Here is a 15,638-nt window from a genome sequence, read left to right as displayed (position 1 = left end):
TTTTACATTAGCCGAAAGAAAAGTTACATTTTAGAAAAGTATTGTTACATAATAAGAGATTTGGACCTTCCCCTCGAATAAAGCTGCGGAGGTAGCAAGAAAGAATGAATTTATGTGGCCATTACCTTATAGATGTTCTGCTGATCGAAGAAAGAGGTGGCCCCGCCTCCTGCCTTAACACACACACACACAGAAAGACGATGATCAACTGACAAGGAAACGTGAAAAGCCGCAGTTTATATACCCTCAGGGAAGGTTCGAGAGCATTCAATACTAATCAGGACACACCCTCTTAATTTTTATTGGCAGATTCATAGTGAACAAGAAATGCGGGATTTGTTGAAAATTAATTACAAAAATTCGTGATTGGCTAGATTCAAAACTGGTGGAAAGAAAAGGAAGTATTACCAACCCAAAAATAAATGAACACAGATCAGTTATGGAAAACCTAGGAATATGAAACTTCTTTAAGTTATAAGTTCTTCCACCTTGAACCAGAGTGCATGATCATAGTTTTTGGTAGTATCATCTGTAGAAAAATGTCGAAACTTCTTGATGTATAGCAAAACAAAACAAGGAGAAATTCAGTTAGTTTAGGAAACTACACAATAACAAAATTACTCAATATTTTAGTAGTGACATCAGCTGATTAAAGTTCCAACTTCATGTGGTATCAATTTCACCTTTTGACCGATAGAGGAGTTCATTAAGGCACTTATTTTGAATGCGTGGCGTTGAGGTGTACCTCCCGGTTCAATGATTATTATTATTATTATTATTATTATTATTATTATTATTATTATTATTATTATTATTATTATTATTGTTATTGTGGTAATCTTAAGTACAAGTGTGGACTGTTTTCAACAACTGAACACCTATTAAATTTAGTACCTGTGTTCTTTAATTCCTCTCCTCTTTCGTCCCAAGTCTCGTGCCGCATTTGCTGGTTTCTATGGTTAATCGAACCTATATCATATACATTCTTGTGCATCCGCTCTAATTCAATTAACATATCTTCCATATCGCTAAAAGAAACTGCTTCTATTCGCACCTCACCTCGCTAGATATGTGCTAGAGCAGAAAAATGTGCTCCGCGTGAAGAGCGCTTCTACGTCACAATGACATCAGCAGACATCAGCAGCCGTGACATGAGTGCAGTGTGATCACTCTACATTTCATACAGTGTGGAAAAGGCATAGCACATCTTTCTTGACAGGTTCGATTGCGTCACGATACGCGCGAACTCACGTGGAGTGACAGTAATGTGTTTCCGCCTGTCACTTCACGTGAGTTCGCGCGTATCGTGACGCAATCAAACCTGTCAAGAAAGATGTGCTATGCCTTTTCCACACTGTATGAAATGTAGAGTGATCACACTGCACTCGTGTCACGGCTGTTGGCGTCGGCTGACGTCATTGTGACGTAGAATCTGGTGACAGCGCTCTTCACGCACACATTTTTCTGCTCTTGCACATCTCTGGCGACGTGAAGTGTGAATAGAAGCAGTTTCTTTTAGCGATATGGAAGAAATGTTAATTGAATTGGTGCGTGTGCATGAGAATCTGTATAACATAGGTTCGATTAACTATAGAAATCAGTAAATGTGGCACGAGGCATGATACAAAACAGGAAAGGAATTAAAAGATCACACGTACTAATTTTAATAGGCATTCAGTTGTTGAAAGCAGTCCACAGTTGTACTTATGATTATTTTACCCCAATAATAATAATAATAATAATAATAATAATAATAATAATAATAATAATAATAATAATAATAAATGAAATGGCGTATGGCTTTTAGTGCCGGGAGCGTCCGAGGACAAGTTCGGCTTGCCAGGTGCAGGTTTTCGATTTGACGCCCATAGGCGAACTGCGCGCCGTGATGAGTATGAAATGATGATGAAGACGACACATACACCCAGCCCCCGTGCCAGCGAAATTAACCATTTAGCCACAGAGCTGGACATAATAATAATAATAAATTAAATACTACACAAATTACAAATATAAATTATCCTGTTGAATTAGAGATCGGTGAATAGATATTTATTGTATGATCCATTCACTTCCGCACAGTTATTTTCTTCTTTGTTCAATTTATTCTTCCACGACGAACTGTTGGTAACTGCCATGGCACAGAGCCTTCAAGTAAGATGAAGTAATTTTTTGAAATTTTCTGATATCTGAAAAGCCTGTGTAGGATTCTTCCGAATCAGCTGCAAATGCAGAACGTACTTCGGCCAACAATTTGCTCTTCGATGAGATTATGAAAGTAGTTGAATTATATCTTTCTTCAGCCTGAAGGACATCTAAAATTTTTCTGGATGCCCATTTAGCTCCCTTACTAAGTTGTGGTATACATCGCATATTACTTTCACGTACCCACACACAGTCGTTTGCGACAGACAGTACTCATGGCAACAGAAACATCACAGGCAATTAAAAGATCATCAGAATCCGAAGAACTGGATGTAGTATCATAGCTCGCCATCGGACGAAGTATACTGTGATCTGTGAACGCGAGGACAGTGTGTTTCCTGTCTTCACGCCACATGCAGTGACATCATCAACCTCCCCTCCACGCCGACTCAGCTCGGTGCGGGTTCACGTGAAGTGACAGTAGTGTGTTTCCACCTTTATCAGTAGCAAAAGGAAGTCACGATCGAATAAGTATCGTAGCCAACTCACAAGCATTGAAACGAGGACGATTTAGGAGAAATGTTCAATCCTTTGTAGCATTTTTCCTTCTTTTCTTTTTTCTGTAAAAAATTATTTTTTCCTGATAATGTCAGCTTTTCCGTAATAATTTTCCTTTTGACCGTAATTCCGTAATCGTGAGGTGAAATCCGTAATAATTACGGACAATCCGTAATAGTTGGCACCTCTGGGTTTATCACTGAGACAGGGTAGGAACGGTAGGAGGGGAATATTTATTCTGGTGAAAGAAGAATTTGTAAGCTACGAAACAGTTATGGATGAAGAACATGAAATTCTAGGTATAGGGTTCATCTCAGAGAATTAGAGTTGCTGAAGTGTTATCCTATAATGAGTAAGATGGAGCATCCCACAAGACAGTATTTCTGGACCTTTATGTTTTCTTATATGAATAAAGAACTGGAATCACAGATAAGGCTATTAGTGGAGGATGTTATATACTGTATAGATTAGTAAATAAGTTACAGAATTGTGAGCGACTACAAAAAGACCTCGACGATGTTGTGAGAGGGACAGCAGACACTGGGACGAAACACAGGCAACCAGGAATGAGTTAGCTGGAAAATTTATAATGTAAAATGATGGACCATTTATAGTGCTATTATAAATTTACTCATTTGGGACAAATATTTCCAGTTCCCTATGAGAATCAACATCTACATCATCTGATGGGCAGGCAGACATCAATCTTAGGTAATGAGACAAAGTCTCTCATAGTTGTTGATCCAAAAAAAATGTATTTTCCAATCTGGTCATTAAGCTGCCTTTATTTACATAAAGAAAATCAAAATAAAATTTAAAAATGCTACAAATTTAGGTCCAGATAAGCCTAAAAGAATAAACACTGCCACCTTCACCTTCACTAACCCGGCAATATACAGCATTACTAACCCGTTTAAGAAGCACAATATCAGAATCGCCGATCGAACCCACAACACTAATCAGAACATATTCTTTAATTTCAACTCAGTAAATACTTCTCAGGACAAATTTTCGAACTCTGGTATTTACAGATTTAAATGCCCCCAGTGTGAATTTTTTTATATCGGACAAACTGGCCTTAGTTTTAGAACTAGATACTTGGAACATTATAATGCCTTGAAGCATAAAAAATACTCTGCTATGAGCAACCACATGAGGGATTCCTGCCACAATTATTCTTCAATTGACCAGGACTTCTACATTATTAAATATCTAAATAAAAGCAGCTTAATGACCGGATTGAAAAATACTTACATTTTTTATCAACATTTTAATAATAATAATAATAATAATAATAATAATAATAATAATAATAATAATAATAATAATAATAATAATTATTATTATTATTATTATTATTATTATTATTATTATTATTATTATTATTATTATTATTATTATTATAATTATATATTATATATTATATTATATATTATTATATATTATATATTATTATATATTATATATTATATTATAATTATTATTATTATTATTATTATTATTATTATTATTATTATTATTATTATTATTATTATTATTATTTTAACCGTGTGGGGATTTACCGGTTACCTCCATCGGGCGCGTCCCATTGGAATTGGGGAAGCTCGCTGGCTCTGCCGCCAGCAGAGTCAGAGGGTAGTAGGGAAATAAAATACCACCGTGAAAAAAAAAACTGGTCCCTTGCCAGGGTTACGGCGAAGACTGGTAAATGACCAGAAGCCAGAAAACATCTTGAGGCAACCTCTAGGGCTAACAACCCTAGTTGTAAAAGGATGGGTACCCGTCCAAAGCAAAGTCAAGTCAAAAAGCATGATGGCACAACATTTCAAGAAACATACCCCAGGGGGTAAATCTTCAGATAAATCCCTCGTCGTGAACGCCACGGCGCACGGGTCTCGTTCGGATTCTGGGGGAGACTCGACATCATGCAAGAGACGAGTTGGAGTGTCTCGGTGTACCCCGAAGAGTCAAAACCTCAGGCCAAAATCTAAAACCTTTCTAGCAACTTTCAACATAAATTCACTTACACAAACTGGCAAGCTGAAAACCCTCACCAAAGCTCTTCACTAAAATCAGATATCCATAATGGCCCTACAGGAAACAAGGTATCCAGATGAAGAGATTTTTGAATCCGAAGGCTACCGATTTTTCAAGAGCAAAGCGCAAAGAGGAATTCTCAATGGAGCTGTGATGCTTGGAACCGCGTTTGCTGTTAGAACCAAGATCCTTAAATCGGTTGCAAATTTCGAACCTGTGAATGACAGATTGTCTATACTCACAATTAAATGCGCGAACAAAACCTACGCCCTAGTTAACGCACATGTTCCTACAAACGATAAGAACAAGTCTGATCCAGACGAAGTTGATAATTTCTGGGACCTACTGGACGAAAAAATTAAACAAAATCCCCAAACACCATGTCAAGCTTCTTTTGGGTGACTTCAATGCCCAACTAGGTTGTGAACAGAAGTAGAAGAAAGTTATAGGAAATTACCCTGCTCACAAAAGAACCAATCCAAACTGCAAAAGACTGGTGTCCATTTGCGAAAATCACAACCTGCAGGTCATGTCGACCCACTTTCGCCATCTATCCAGAAAGCAAATGACTTGGCGTTCTCCCGTCCAAGCTCTCGGAGAGTTCCAAATTGATCATGTTGCAATCTCCAGGAGAAACAGCCCTGAGATTATGAATGTCAAGGTAAAGAAAGGCATCAATATGGCCTCAGATCATTATATGTCTCTTATCAAATTCAAACCAATTCCCGCAAACACAAGGAAGACAACCAAACAGATCACATGCTTCGACAATGATAAACTTTGGCAAAGGGTCGAGGAGTTCCAGGAGAAGGCTAGACCAAATGACTGTGACTTTAACAACGCCAAAAGTCTCCTTGTTGAGGCCGCCAAAGCCGTTGCAGAAATCAAGAGAAGCAAAAAAGCATGCCTGGTGGAATGGTACCTGCAAATCAGTCCTCCAAGAAAGACTCAATGCGTGGTAACAGTACTACTCTACGAAATCAGAAAATGATTGGGAAACCTACAAAACCCAACGTGCCCAAGCAGCTAGGGTGTTCAGAACTGAGAAACGTAAATACGAAAATTCTCTCATTGAAAAGATAGAACAAATCTTTAGGAAAAATGAAAGCAGAGGGTACTACAGAGCCTTCAAACGCAAACTCACTGGCTATAAACCACCATCTCTATGCTTTGAGCGAAAGGACAGCACACTGGCAACGTCAAATGAAGAAAATTGCAGCATTCTGGCAGATTACTTCAAGAATTTACTTAATTGCTCTAAACCGCAAAGCGCCATTGAAACCAAGGAACCCTTACTCAGGTACCCAGATTCCAGACCACCCGACAGAGATGAAATAAAGCGCCACATTGCCCGTCTCAAAAATAACAAAGCGCTGGGGGAAGACTCAGTAGTAGCAGAACTATGGAAATATGTCCCAGAGGAATCACTTGATATCTTGCAAAAGCAAATAGAAGAAATTTGGAACAAGGAGACCCTACCCGAAGATTGGAAAATAGCTTTGATCCATCCATTACACAAAAAAGGCAGCATGAAGAACATCAACAACTACAGAGGAATATCTTTGCTACCCGTGACTTACAAAATTCTATCACTTGCCATCCTGGAGCATTTGGAAGCTCAAGTCGAACATCAAATAGGTGAATACCAAGGAGGGTTCAGAAAAGGTCGCTCAACAGCTGAACAGATCCAAAATCTCAAAACGATTATCAGATATTGTACACTAAGGTCCAAGCAGTATGTGTCTGTCTTTGTGGATTTTAAGAAAGCGTACGACTCCATTGACCAGGAAGTCCTGCTAAATATCTTAAATGAATTTGGAGTTGATTTGAAACTGCTGGCATTAATTAGAGCCACCCTGACCGATACAAAATCCAAGGTGAAGTTCTACGGATGTCTCTCACATTCCTTTGACATCAAAACAGGAGTCCGACAAGGTGATGGACTATCCCCGATACTCTTCAACTGTGTTCTTGAAAAGATCATCAGAACCTGGCAGGTGAGAATACAGGAAACCAACTACAGTACATTGAGAATAGGAACCAAATCCAAGGGGATCGCAACAGACTGCTTAGCATTTGCCGATGATATTGCTGTTCTCTCAAACGACATAGAAACCCCTAGAGCTCAAGTTGAAATTTTAAAGGAAATTGCCGAACAAACTGGTTTGCAGATATCGTTTGAGAAAACAGAAGTAATGACTAACATCAAAGAGGCTCCACCAAAACTCCATACAAAATACGGGGACATCACCCGAGTAGACAAATTCAAATACCTGGGTGAGATCATCATGAAAATTGGACTGGACAAAGAAGCACTTCAGGAGCGAGTACGCAAACTGGAAATAGCCTACCAAACATCCCGCACAATCTACAACAAAAAATGCCTTTCCCAAAACACCAAGATACGTCACTATGAAACAGTTTTGAAGCCAGTAGTTCTATATGCAGCCGAAACCCTGTCTCTAAATGCCAACAAAGAACTGGAGAAAAGAGAATGCAAAATTGTGAGAGGAATATTGGGATCAAAGTACAGAAATGGAATCCATCAAAAGAGATCCAACAAGGAAGTCTACAGCAAAATAGAGAAAATTACTGACACAATCAGAAAAAGACGGGCACGATTTTACGGTCATCTGAAAAGAATGGACGGAAGAAAGTTAACTAAAGGAATCTTTCACTTTTTTTATTCAAACCCCAAAACCACAATTCCCTGGTTTAGAAATACCAAAGACGACCTGCAAATGCTACATATCTCAGCTGACGACGCCCTTAACAGAAATCTCTTCCGCAAGAAAATATTGACGAACGGGCTAAACCGAGACAAGCAACCGAAGAGAAGGCACGGTGCCCCCTGGACAGAGGAGCGTAAGCAGGCCCACTCACAAAGAAGGAGGGAAATTTGGGCTCTAAAGAAGGCCAAGTTCAGTGTCAAATGCAACAACACTTAACGTGGTCCTTGATGGCCCCAGCGATTTATATATATATAATAATTTTAATGATGTCCCTGAGAACAAAAGCCCGTTAATTGAACAAGTTCCCAAGTTACTCACTAACTTTAATATAAATCATAACAATTTCACAAAAATCTTCAATTATAAACCTTTAAATATCTCTCCGGTCGTAATAACAGATTCCACCTTACCCCCACCCCATAATACAACTCCGCCGCCAACTTCTAGCGCTCTCGTTGTTGCGCCAACTTGCTCTCCGCTCAAGCAAGCACACCGATACAACACACGTAGCAATGGGCAGACTTACCAGACCCCCTCGAGCGACTAATGTGACCAGTCAACGCTCTTCCAACATAAGAGGTAAGCGATCTTAGACTCTCATTTTGAACACCCTATTTTCCTTTTTCTATTTTTCAAACTTCAGTTCACGCACATTTCATCTTATTTTTCTCCGTTTTTGATCTTGAACTCCCAGTAAAAATGAAGACACCTCTTTTTGGCTTTAACCACTGTTTTAAAGGAACTGAATACTGGCCTCTACCTATAAGCAGCTTCAGGCGTGACCAATCCTGTTTGAAGTGTTACTACTCCATGTTAACTACAATAATTGATTTCTCTTACCCGACCCACGTGTCTATACATGAATGAGATTTAATTAGTTAACAATTCTAATTACCTTCTCCATTCAAAAGAATATAATAATAATTTTTTGTTATGTACGAACATTCTTATTAACTGTCCGACTCGTTGGCTGAATGGTCAGTGTACTGGCCTTGGTTCAGAGGGTCCCAGGTTCGATTCCCGGCCGGGTCGGGGATTTTAACCTTCATTGATTAATTCCATTGGCCCGGTGGCTGGGTGTTTGTGCTGTCCTCAACATCCCTGCAACTCACACACCACACATAACACTATCCTCCACCACAATAACACGCAGTTACCTACACATGGCAGATGCCGCCCACCCTCATCGGAGGGTCTGCCTTACAAGGGCTGCACTCAGCTAGGAATAGCCACACGAAATTATTATTATTATTATTATTATTATTATTATTATTATTATTATTATTATTATATTCTTATTAACTGACTGGTAACAATGATTTTAATTACTTCACAACCACCTCTATGTTGTACCTTAAGTTTTTAACCTCTGGTAACATGATTGTGTGTTTTTCTCTTAGTCATGATGAACATTCTTATATGTTTTCACACTAGTTTTATGTATGAACATTCTGATTGACTGACTGGTAGCAATGATATCCTATATGATTTTAATTATTTCACTACTAGCTCTGTATTGCACTTCATGTTTTTAACCTCTGTCAACACCATTCTGTGTTTTTCTCTCAGCCATGATGAACATTTTATGTTTTTCCCACTAGTTTTAAACCTATTTGATTTTCTATAATGTAAATGTTGAATCTTAAGGTACCATATATTTTAAGGACACTAGGTTCAGGGCCCTGACCTAACTTTAAGCTAAGGTTTATTTCGGCTGATGATGCTTACGACAGTTAAGCAAAACATGTCCCAACTTACAACACCTGTTGTAATGTTTATATACTAAATATAAGGAAAGATAAGTACTGGAAAGGTGGTGTAAACTATTATTCTTATTTAATGGTCATAAGCTGATGTCCAATACGGTCTACAATGAGATTTATTACTTGTAAACCTGTACATTCCTAACAGATTTCCTGAATTCAAAGTCGGTTAAGATACAGTCTATTATGGATCTGGTATCCCTACTCTCCCATGTGTAGTGGTTAATAGCCTTATGATTGAAGAATTTATTTGTAACTGCTAAACCCATACTAGCACAGAAGTAAAGCAAACAGTTCCCATTCCTATTAGCTTCCATATCTTCCCCACATTTACCAATCACCCTTTCGTATCCTTCCATTCTATTTCCAACTCTCACATTGAAATTGCCCATTAGTACTATCCTATCCTTGCTGTTGACCCTGACTACGATGTCACTCATTGCTTCATGAAACTTGTCAACTTCATCTTCATCTGCACCCTCACATGTTGAATACATCACTCGCCCTAATTCCTCCAACTGCCAATCTACCCAGATAATTCGCTCATTTACACTAACAGAAACCATGTTGCATGCAATAGTATTCCTGATGAATAGCCTTACCCCACACTCTGCCCTTCCCTGTTTAGCACTCGTCAAGTACACTTTATAATCTCCTATCTCTTCCTCGTTATTCCTCCTTACCCGAATAGCATTTACTCCTAGCACATCCAGATGCATCGTCTTTGCTGTCTCAGCCTGTTCTACTTTCTTTCATCCATAAGCCCCATTAATATTGATAGCTGCCCATCGAATTCCATTTTGTTCGCCAAGTTGTTTCCAAGGAGTCCCTCGCCTGTCAGATGGGAGTGGGACTCCCTTACTCCCATAGATCCAAGGCTTGCTTAAAATGTTCTGAGCTCGGTAAATTCGTGGAGCAGGATGCTACCCTTCTTACACATAGTCCATCTCTCCTCTAACGGGTTAGAGACCACCGGTGGATTGTATAGTCCTAGCCGCCTGAGCACAAGGAGGGCCATCACTCAGAATATGTCCGAGATGCCCACTCGCATTCCGTAGAAACTGGTATCCAGACTCTCAGGACCCCTTACTAGGTAGGCAACTCAGCCGTTGCCCATGGCTCACAAACCAGGACTTGACTACAGTAACCCACACCATGAACCATTTATATCAACAAGTAGAGAAATACCACCATCGAATCAGGTAACATTGATTTGCTTATTCAATGAATCTCTGCAGTTGTAATGGCGGAATGTGGTGAAATTTTATAATATTTTACTCTTAATTACGGATGCTTCTCTGTATATGAAGACGGCAGCAGGTGGGCTTTCTGTGAGCTTTCCCAACGTGATGTACGTAACTTGTGTAGTGCATGGTATAATAATAAATAATAATCATATAATGTTACTGTTTTTACATCCCACTAACTACTTTGATGGTTGACGGAGACATCAAGGTGCCGGAATTTTGTTTGGCACGAGTTCTTTTACGTGCTAGTAAATCTACCGACACGGGGCTGATGTATCTGAGCACCTTCAAATACCACTGGACTGAGCCAAGATCGATCCTGCCAAGTTGGGGTCAGGAGGCTGCCTCAACCGTCTGAGCCACTCAGCCCAGAAGTGCATGATTTACACAGAGTATGTGAGCAGATAAGTATATTGTATACTAAAGTTGACAAATTTATTTCAATTCGAAAAAAGTTTCTCTGAAAGCACCAACAAGAATGTATTTGTTCAGAGAAAAAAATTCAGATTTTGCACTTCCACCTAGACCCATTGTTACTCATTTGGGGACATGGATAGAAGCAAACAATTCTGAAAATTTTAAATCAGTGATACATGAACTAAATAAGGATTATGCTTCATCAATCAAAATTCTTGAGGACTAGCTTAAAGACAGTGCATTAAAAATTAATTATATATCCGCAATTTTGAGCTTTTGTCTTCCTGCATAAAATTAGAAACATCAATAAACTTGCTGACATAATGAATGAGGTATATGACACTGAGGAGATAATCAATTCACTCAGACGTCCTAAATTCAAAGCTATTGAACTGAAATATAAAAGTGTGTTTGAAAAACTGATGAACTCCATACTATTTGTAATATTAGCAAAGTTTCCAAGTTTTCCTCCACAAATCAATGTCGGTTGTCTTGGAAAAATGCAAGATACCGGCAGAAGGGTTGTTCAACGTCACAAGAAGACAGTCTTGCATATTTTATCTAAGTCTGAACACCGTTCAATGTAATCAATTGGATTAAAATGAAATAAGAATCTTTTACTCATGAAATTAATCTTGTTCATGCATGTTAATGAAAAATAAAGTGAAATTGATCATTTATCAACAGTCCTTAGTTCGAATGTTCGCAGAGTTGAAAATGCACAGCTCTCACTTCGAATGTTCGTAGAATTGAAAATGCACAGTTCAAATACGCAGTCTACAGCCCATCATCTACGATATATTTACACAGTTTATAGAATTATCTACACACGAAATTGTAAGTTAGTGATGCAGTCACTAAGTTAGAGTTAACTCTCTACTCAATCACTTGTTAATGTTTGCTACTTGAGGAATTCTAAGTTAAGGCACAGTCACGTCAATGAGATTTCCAGAAATATTCAATCACTTTGTAAGGAGCAAAGACTGTTCCAAATCCTATCACTATCCTCAACATTAACTTTGAATTATGAGCACATGGAAAAAATAATTGCAAGTCTTAGACATTCATTCAGAATAAACAATCACTTGAAAATATTAAGAGTTTGATGAAGCACAATTTATGACACTCTCCATTGGAGCAGAATTCTATCACTCATGATTTAAAGAAACTTGTATAAGTCCACACTCGACGCTGCGAAGTTAAAGTACAGGACTCGACGAAATATGACAATCACTACATGTCGTATCGCAGTCTCCGCCAGCCGACCGCTCGCTGCTAGCAGCATGAACTCCACTGCAAAACACACTGATCTGCTAAGCGAAGCAGCCCTCCGTTTATACCCGATTCACGCCCAAAACATGCCCTCACATCTCGCTCCACAACTTCGTCGTCTCATGTCGGATTTTTATTAAACCTCGCAGGAATGCAGATAAAATATCGGGCTACATGATGATGTGGTTGATTTTGTCTAGTCACTATCGTGGGGAAAGTTATTATCCGAAGAAACTCAAGGAACATTCCATACTAGTCTAGGCTCACTCTGAGTTACGGGGAGGTAGGCTGTGACGTCACTCCGCTCTACGTCACACACAGCTGTTGCTTGCTGTTCCAGTCTGTCTTCCGCTGCTGAGCCGGCGCGTAACGCGAAGTTTTAACTTTAATTGCGGGGACTTAGTTTCGTACCGGCTGTTCCCGGTACAATATATATATTTACTTTTAAGGGAAAAACAAGCGTTCACAGGAATTGTGTTCTTGTCTCCATTTTACAGGTCTAATTGCCGACAGGGCTTTGGATACCGATGCGAGAGTCGAACTAGATTGCAAATTGTTATCGAGGAAGACAATATCGAAACACCGATATCTGAACCCATCTCCAAAAAATGATGCTCCTAACCTCTCATCCACAACAACAGCTGAACGATGCCTAATCCCAGTAACTTATAAGAAGAAGGACATCAAATATTGGCAAAACAAAGGTGGGAAACAGAGGAGCTTCGCATCAGTGAAACACAGGTTTCGAAAATTAAAGTGCCAGGAAGAGCTTTACAGCTGGGAGCAACAGTTGGGAAACTGTGTCACAATGGGAGAAAAAAAAAAAATTGTTACAAAGAAGACTTATCATAAGTTCAAAGAATGTAGGCAACAAAACAAAAATGTTCACGATATAAATATTAAAAAATGGGCTTTAAAGTATGCTCATCTAGTTAGCTACAACACGTTTCGAGCATCTCAATTTCTGGGTAATGTGTTTTAAAATGAAATTTAAAATTGGATCAAGAAAGATTTGCAAATTCGTGTCTAAAATATTCCAATTTGAACAAGAAGATACTTATTGTAACGCGACACTCTTTGTGGAAGAAGTGTCACAATTAATAGAAAGTCACGGCCCAGAGTGCATGTTTAATACTGATCAGTCTAGTTTTCATGAAGAGTTCCATTCTGGCAGGACCCATAATGAATGAGGAGAAAAAGTCATATTAGCAGAATCACAATTTATGAATTTGCTAACTCATAGTTACACAATACAGCCAATAATTTTGGCAGATGGACAACTCCTGCCAATGTTGCTAGTGGTGTTGAAACGAAACTGGCAAATTTGGTCCTAACATAGGGAAAAAAAATCCTCTTTACGGCACCAAATTTGTACACTTTGCCTTCAAAGTCTGGAAAACTGACCAAAGAACATGTGCAGAAATGGTTACAGGATGTTTATTGTGAGCTAGTACCAGAGTACAGTGTTTTAGTTCTGGATTCGTGAACCGAAGAGAAAGAAGAAAATATTTTAAATGCAAAAGTTGGAAGTAAAAAAATCATTAATGTTCAAACAATTCTGAAAGGAGCCACTGGACTTATCCAACCATTAGATGTTTTGGGCTTCTGCATTTGGAAGCTATTTATTCGTCTTTTGTATGATTTAATTTTGTTAAACTCGTTAGACATTAATGTACATTTAACGAACAACCTTTTAAAAGTGCAATCTTTGACACACAACCGGTTCTCCTCTCTGAGTTTTCGTAGCATGTGGCAGTACAGTTGTTAAATGTGGCTACGTTAACAAGAAACCTTCACAATTTGTTAATTCAGTTGATTATTGTTTCAAAGAACCACCTTCCGATAGTCAATGTAATACATGTGAAAGCGACAATGTAGTAAGATGTGCATGGTGCACACAGTTTCTGTGCCTTGTCCAGTTTCTTGTAAACAATCACTACTGCACTAATTAAAGTAAAAAGAACTCGGGCGTGTATTTTTTCAAAACTTATTGGCATCGTTGTTACGCGCTAACTACACGCTGCCTGGCTGCTGGCACGACTCGACACAGCCCGGCTGACTCACGTTCGCTGCTTCGCTCCTCCCTACCTCACCACCACACCCCGATACTCCCACGGCACTTTTAATTTTAAGACTATTTATTTGTTCATTGTTGGCGTTCAAACTTGCGCTGGGCACATGCAGTTTGCACCTTAGCATTCTATCGCCTCCCACGAATATTCCTACCCGATTTCAACCAGATCCGAGTGTAACACATGTATATGTTCCCCCGTACGTCCACACCTCTGGTGTCCGGTGAGTTTGATGTGGGAAGGTACTGAAGGAACAAATGTGTTATGTTCCAGTTGGCCTTATTGTAAGATGTTTCAAGCGAACAGGACATGGTTTTGGTTCCATGGCAATGAGCACTCCACACCCTGACATCTACTAGGTCCGGTCTTTCCAAAATATAATATGCGAGTCCAAGAACTCTTTTCGATCATAAAAAGATGGTTCCAGCCATGTTTTTCTGACACACACTAGCTGCATCCAGTGCCCTGAGGCTAGATCTCAAGACCTGTTGTCTTGAGGCTTTCTTTAAACTGCACACATTGAATAATAATATGGTAACCATGTCATTTTCCCCAAAAGTTACATCACTACACTATATACACGTACATTTTGTGATGTATTAAAAACAATTCTGAGAACTGCATCAATGAACAATTCCTACATTACCATGAATCTAAACTAGAGGTGAACTTTTTGGGATTTGAGGGACTTACCTTTGCACATGTTCTATGAGCTGGGGAATGGCAAGTAGTACATGTAAGAAATAAGTGGTTAATACAACCCTCAGAATTACATCATACCCCTAGACTAGCCCTTGTTCATCTTTACTTCTATGCTCAAAATTATGGACAGCACTATGAGACGCAATAATATTTCAGGCAGTTTGGCAATACCTGGGTGCCCTCTGCCTGCTGTCGTAGCTAGCTGCAGATAATGGTTAGTAGGAAAAATCATACAATTCATATTATGATCTTCTTCTTTGTCTTCTGATTTTCTCACACTGGTGGGATCAGAGGTGCAAACTGCACTATGTATGGATCTGACCCAGTTTTACAGACATATGCCCTTCCTGACACCAACCCTATGTGGAAGGATGTATTCTCCATTGCGGTTTCTGTGGTGTTTGGTACTGTGGTGTGTTGTGTGAATATGAAGAGGAATGTGTTGAGACAAACACAAACACGCAGTCTTTAAGCTGTAGGGATTAACCATATGCAGTGAAAACCTCTGGACCGACTGGGAATCGAATCCGGGGCCCTCTGAATCTAAGAAGAATAGGGGCCTTCTGAACTGAAGGCTAATACACCGACCATTCAGTGAAGAAACTGGACAGGACTATGATACTGTTCACAACATTACTCTAACATACAAGTAAACTTCTGCCACAATAACAGAACAAATTTAACAGAGGAGAA

At 39.1% G+C, this 15,638-nt stretch overlaps 1 protein-coding gene across 2 annotated transcripts in view; it reads right to left on the bottom strand.

Annotated features, from left to right (window-relative positions):
• The window catches only part of LOC136864563 (cyclin-dependent kinase 11B), a 434,451-nt gene that overhangs the window by 116,785 nt on the left and 302,028 nt on the right, over positions 1-15,638 (bottom strand). The gene's annotated exons all lie outside the window — the stretch shown is intronic.

Source organism: Anabrus simplex, chromosome 2, assembly GCF_040414725.1.
Source record: "Anabrus simplex isolate iqAnaSimp1 chromosome 2, ASM4041472v1, whole genome shotgun sequence".
In the NCBI taxonomy this organism is placed as follows: domain Eukaryota; kingdom Metazoa; phylum Arthropoda; class Insecta; order Orthoptera; family Tettigoniidae; genus Anabrus; species Anabrus simplex.
The sequence above is the reverse complement of the archived record's forward strand: the minus strand, read 5'-3'. Positions and strand labels throughout refer to the sequence as shown.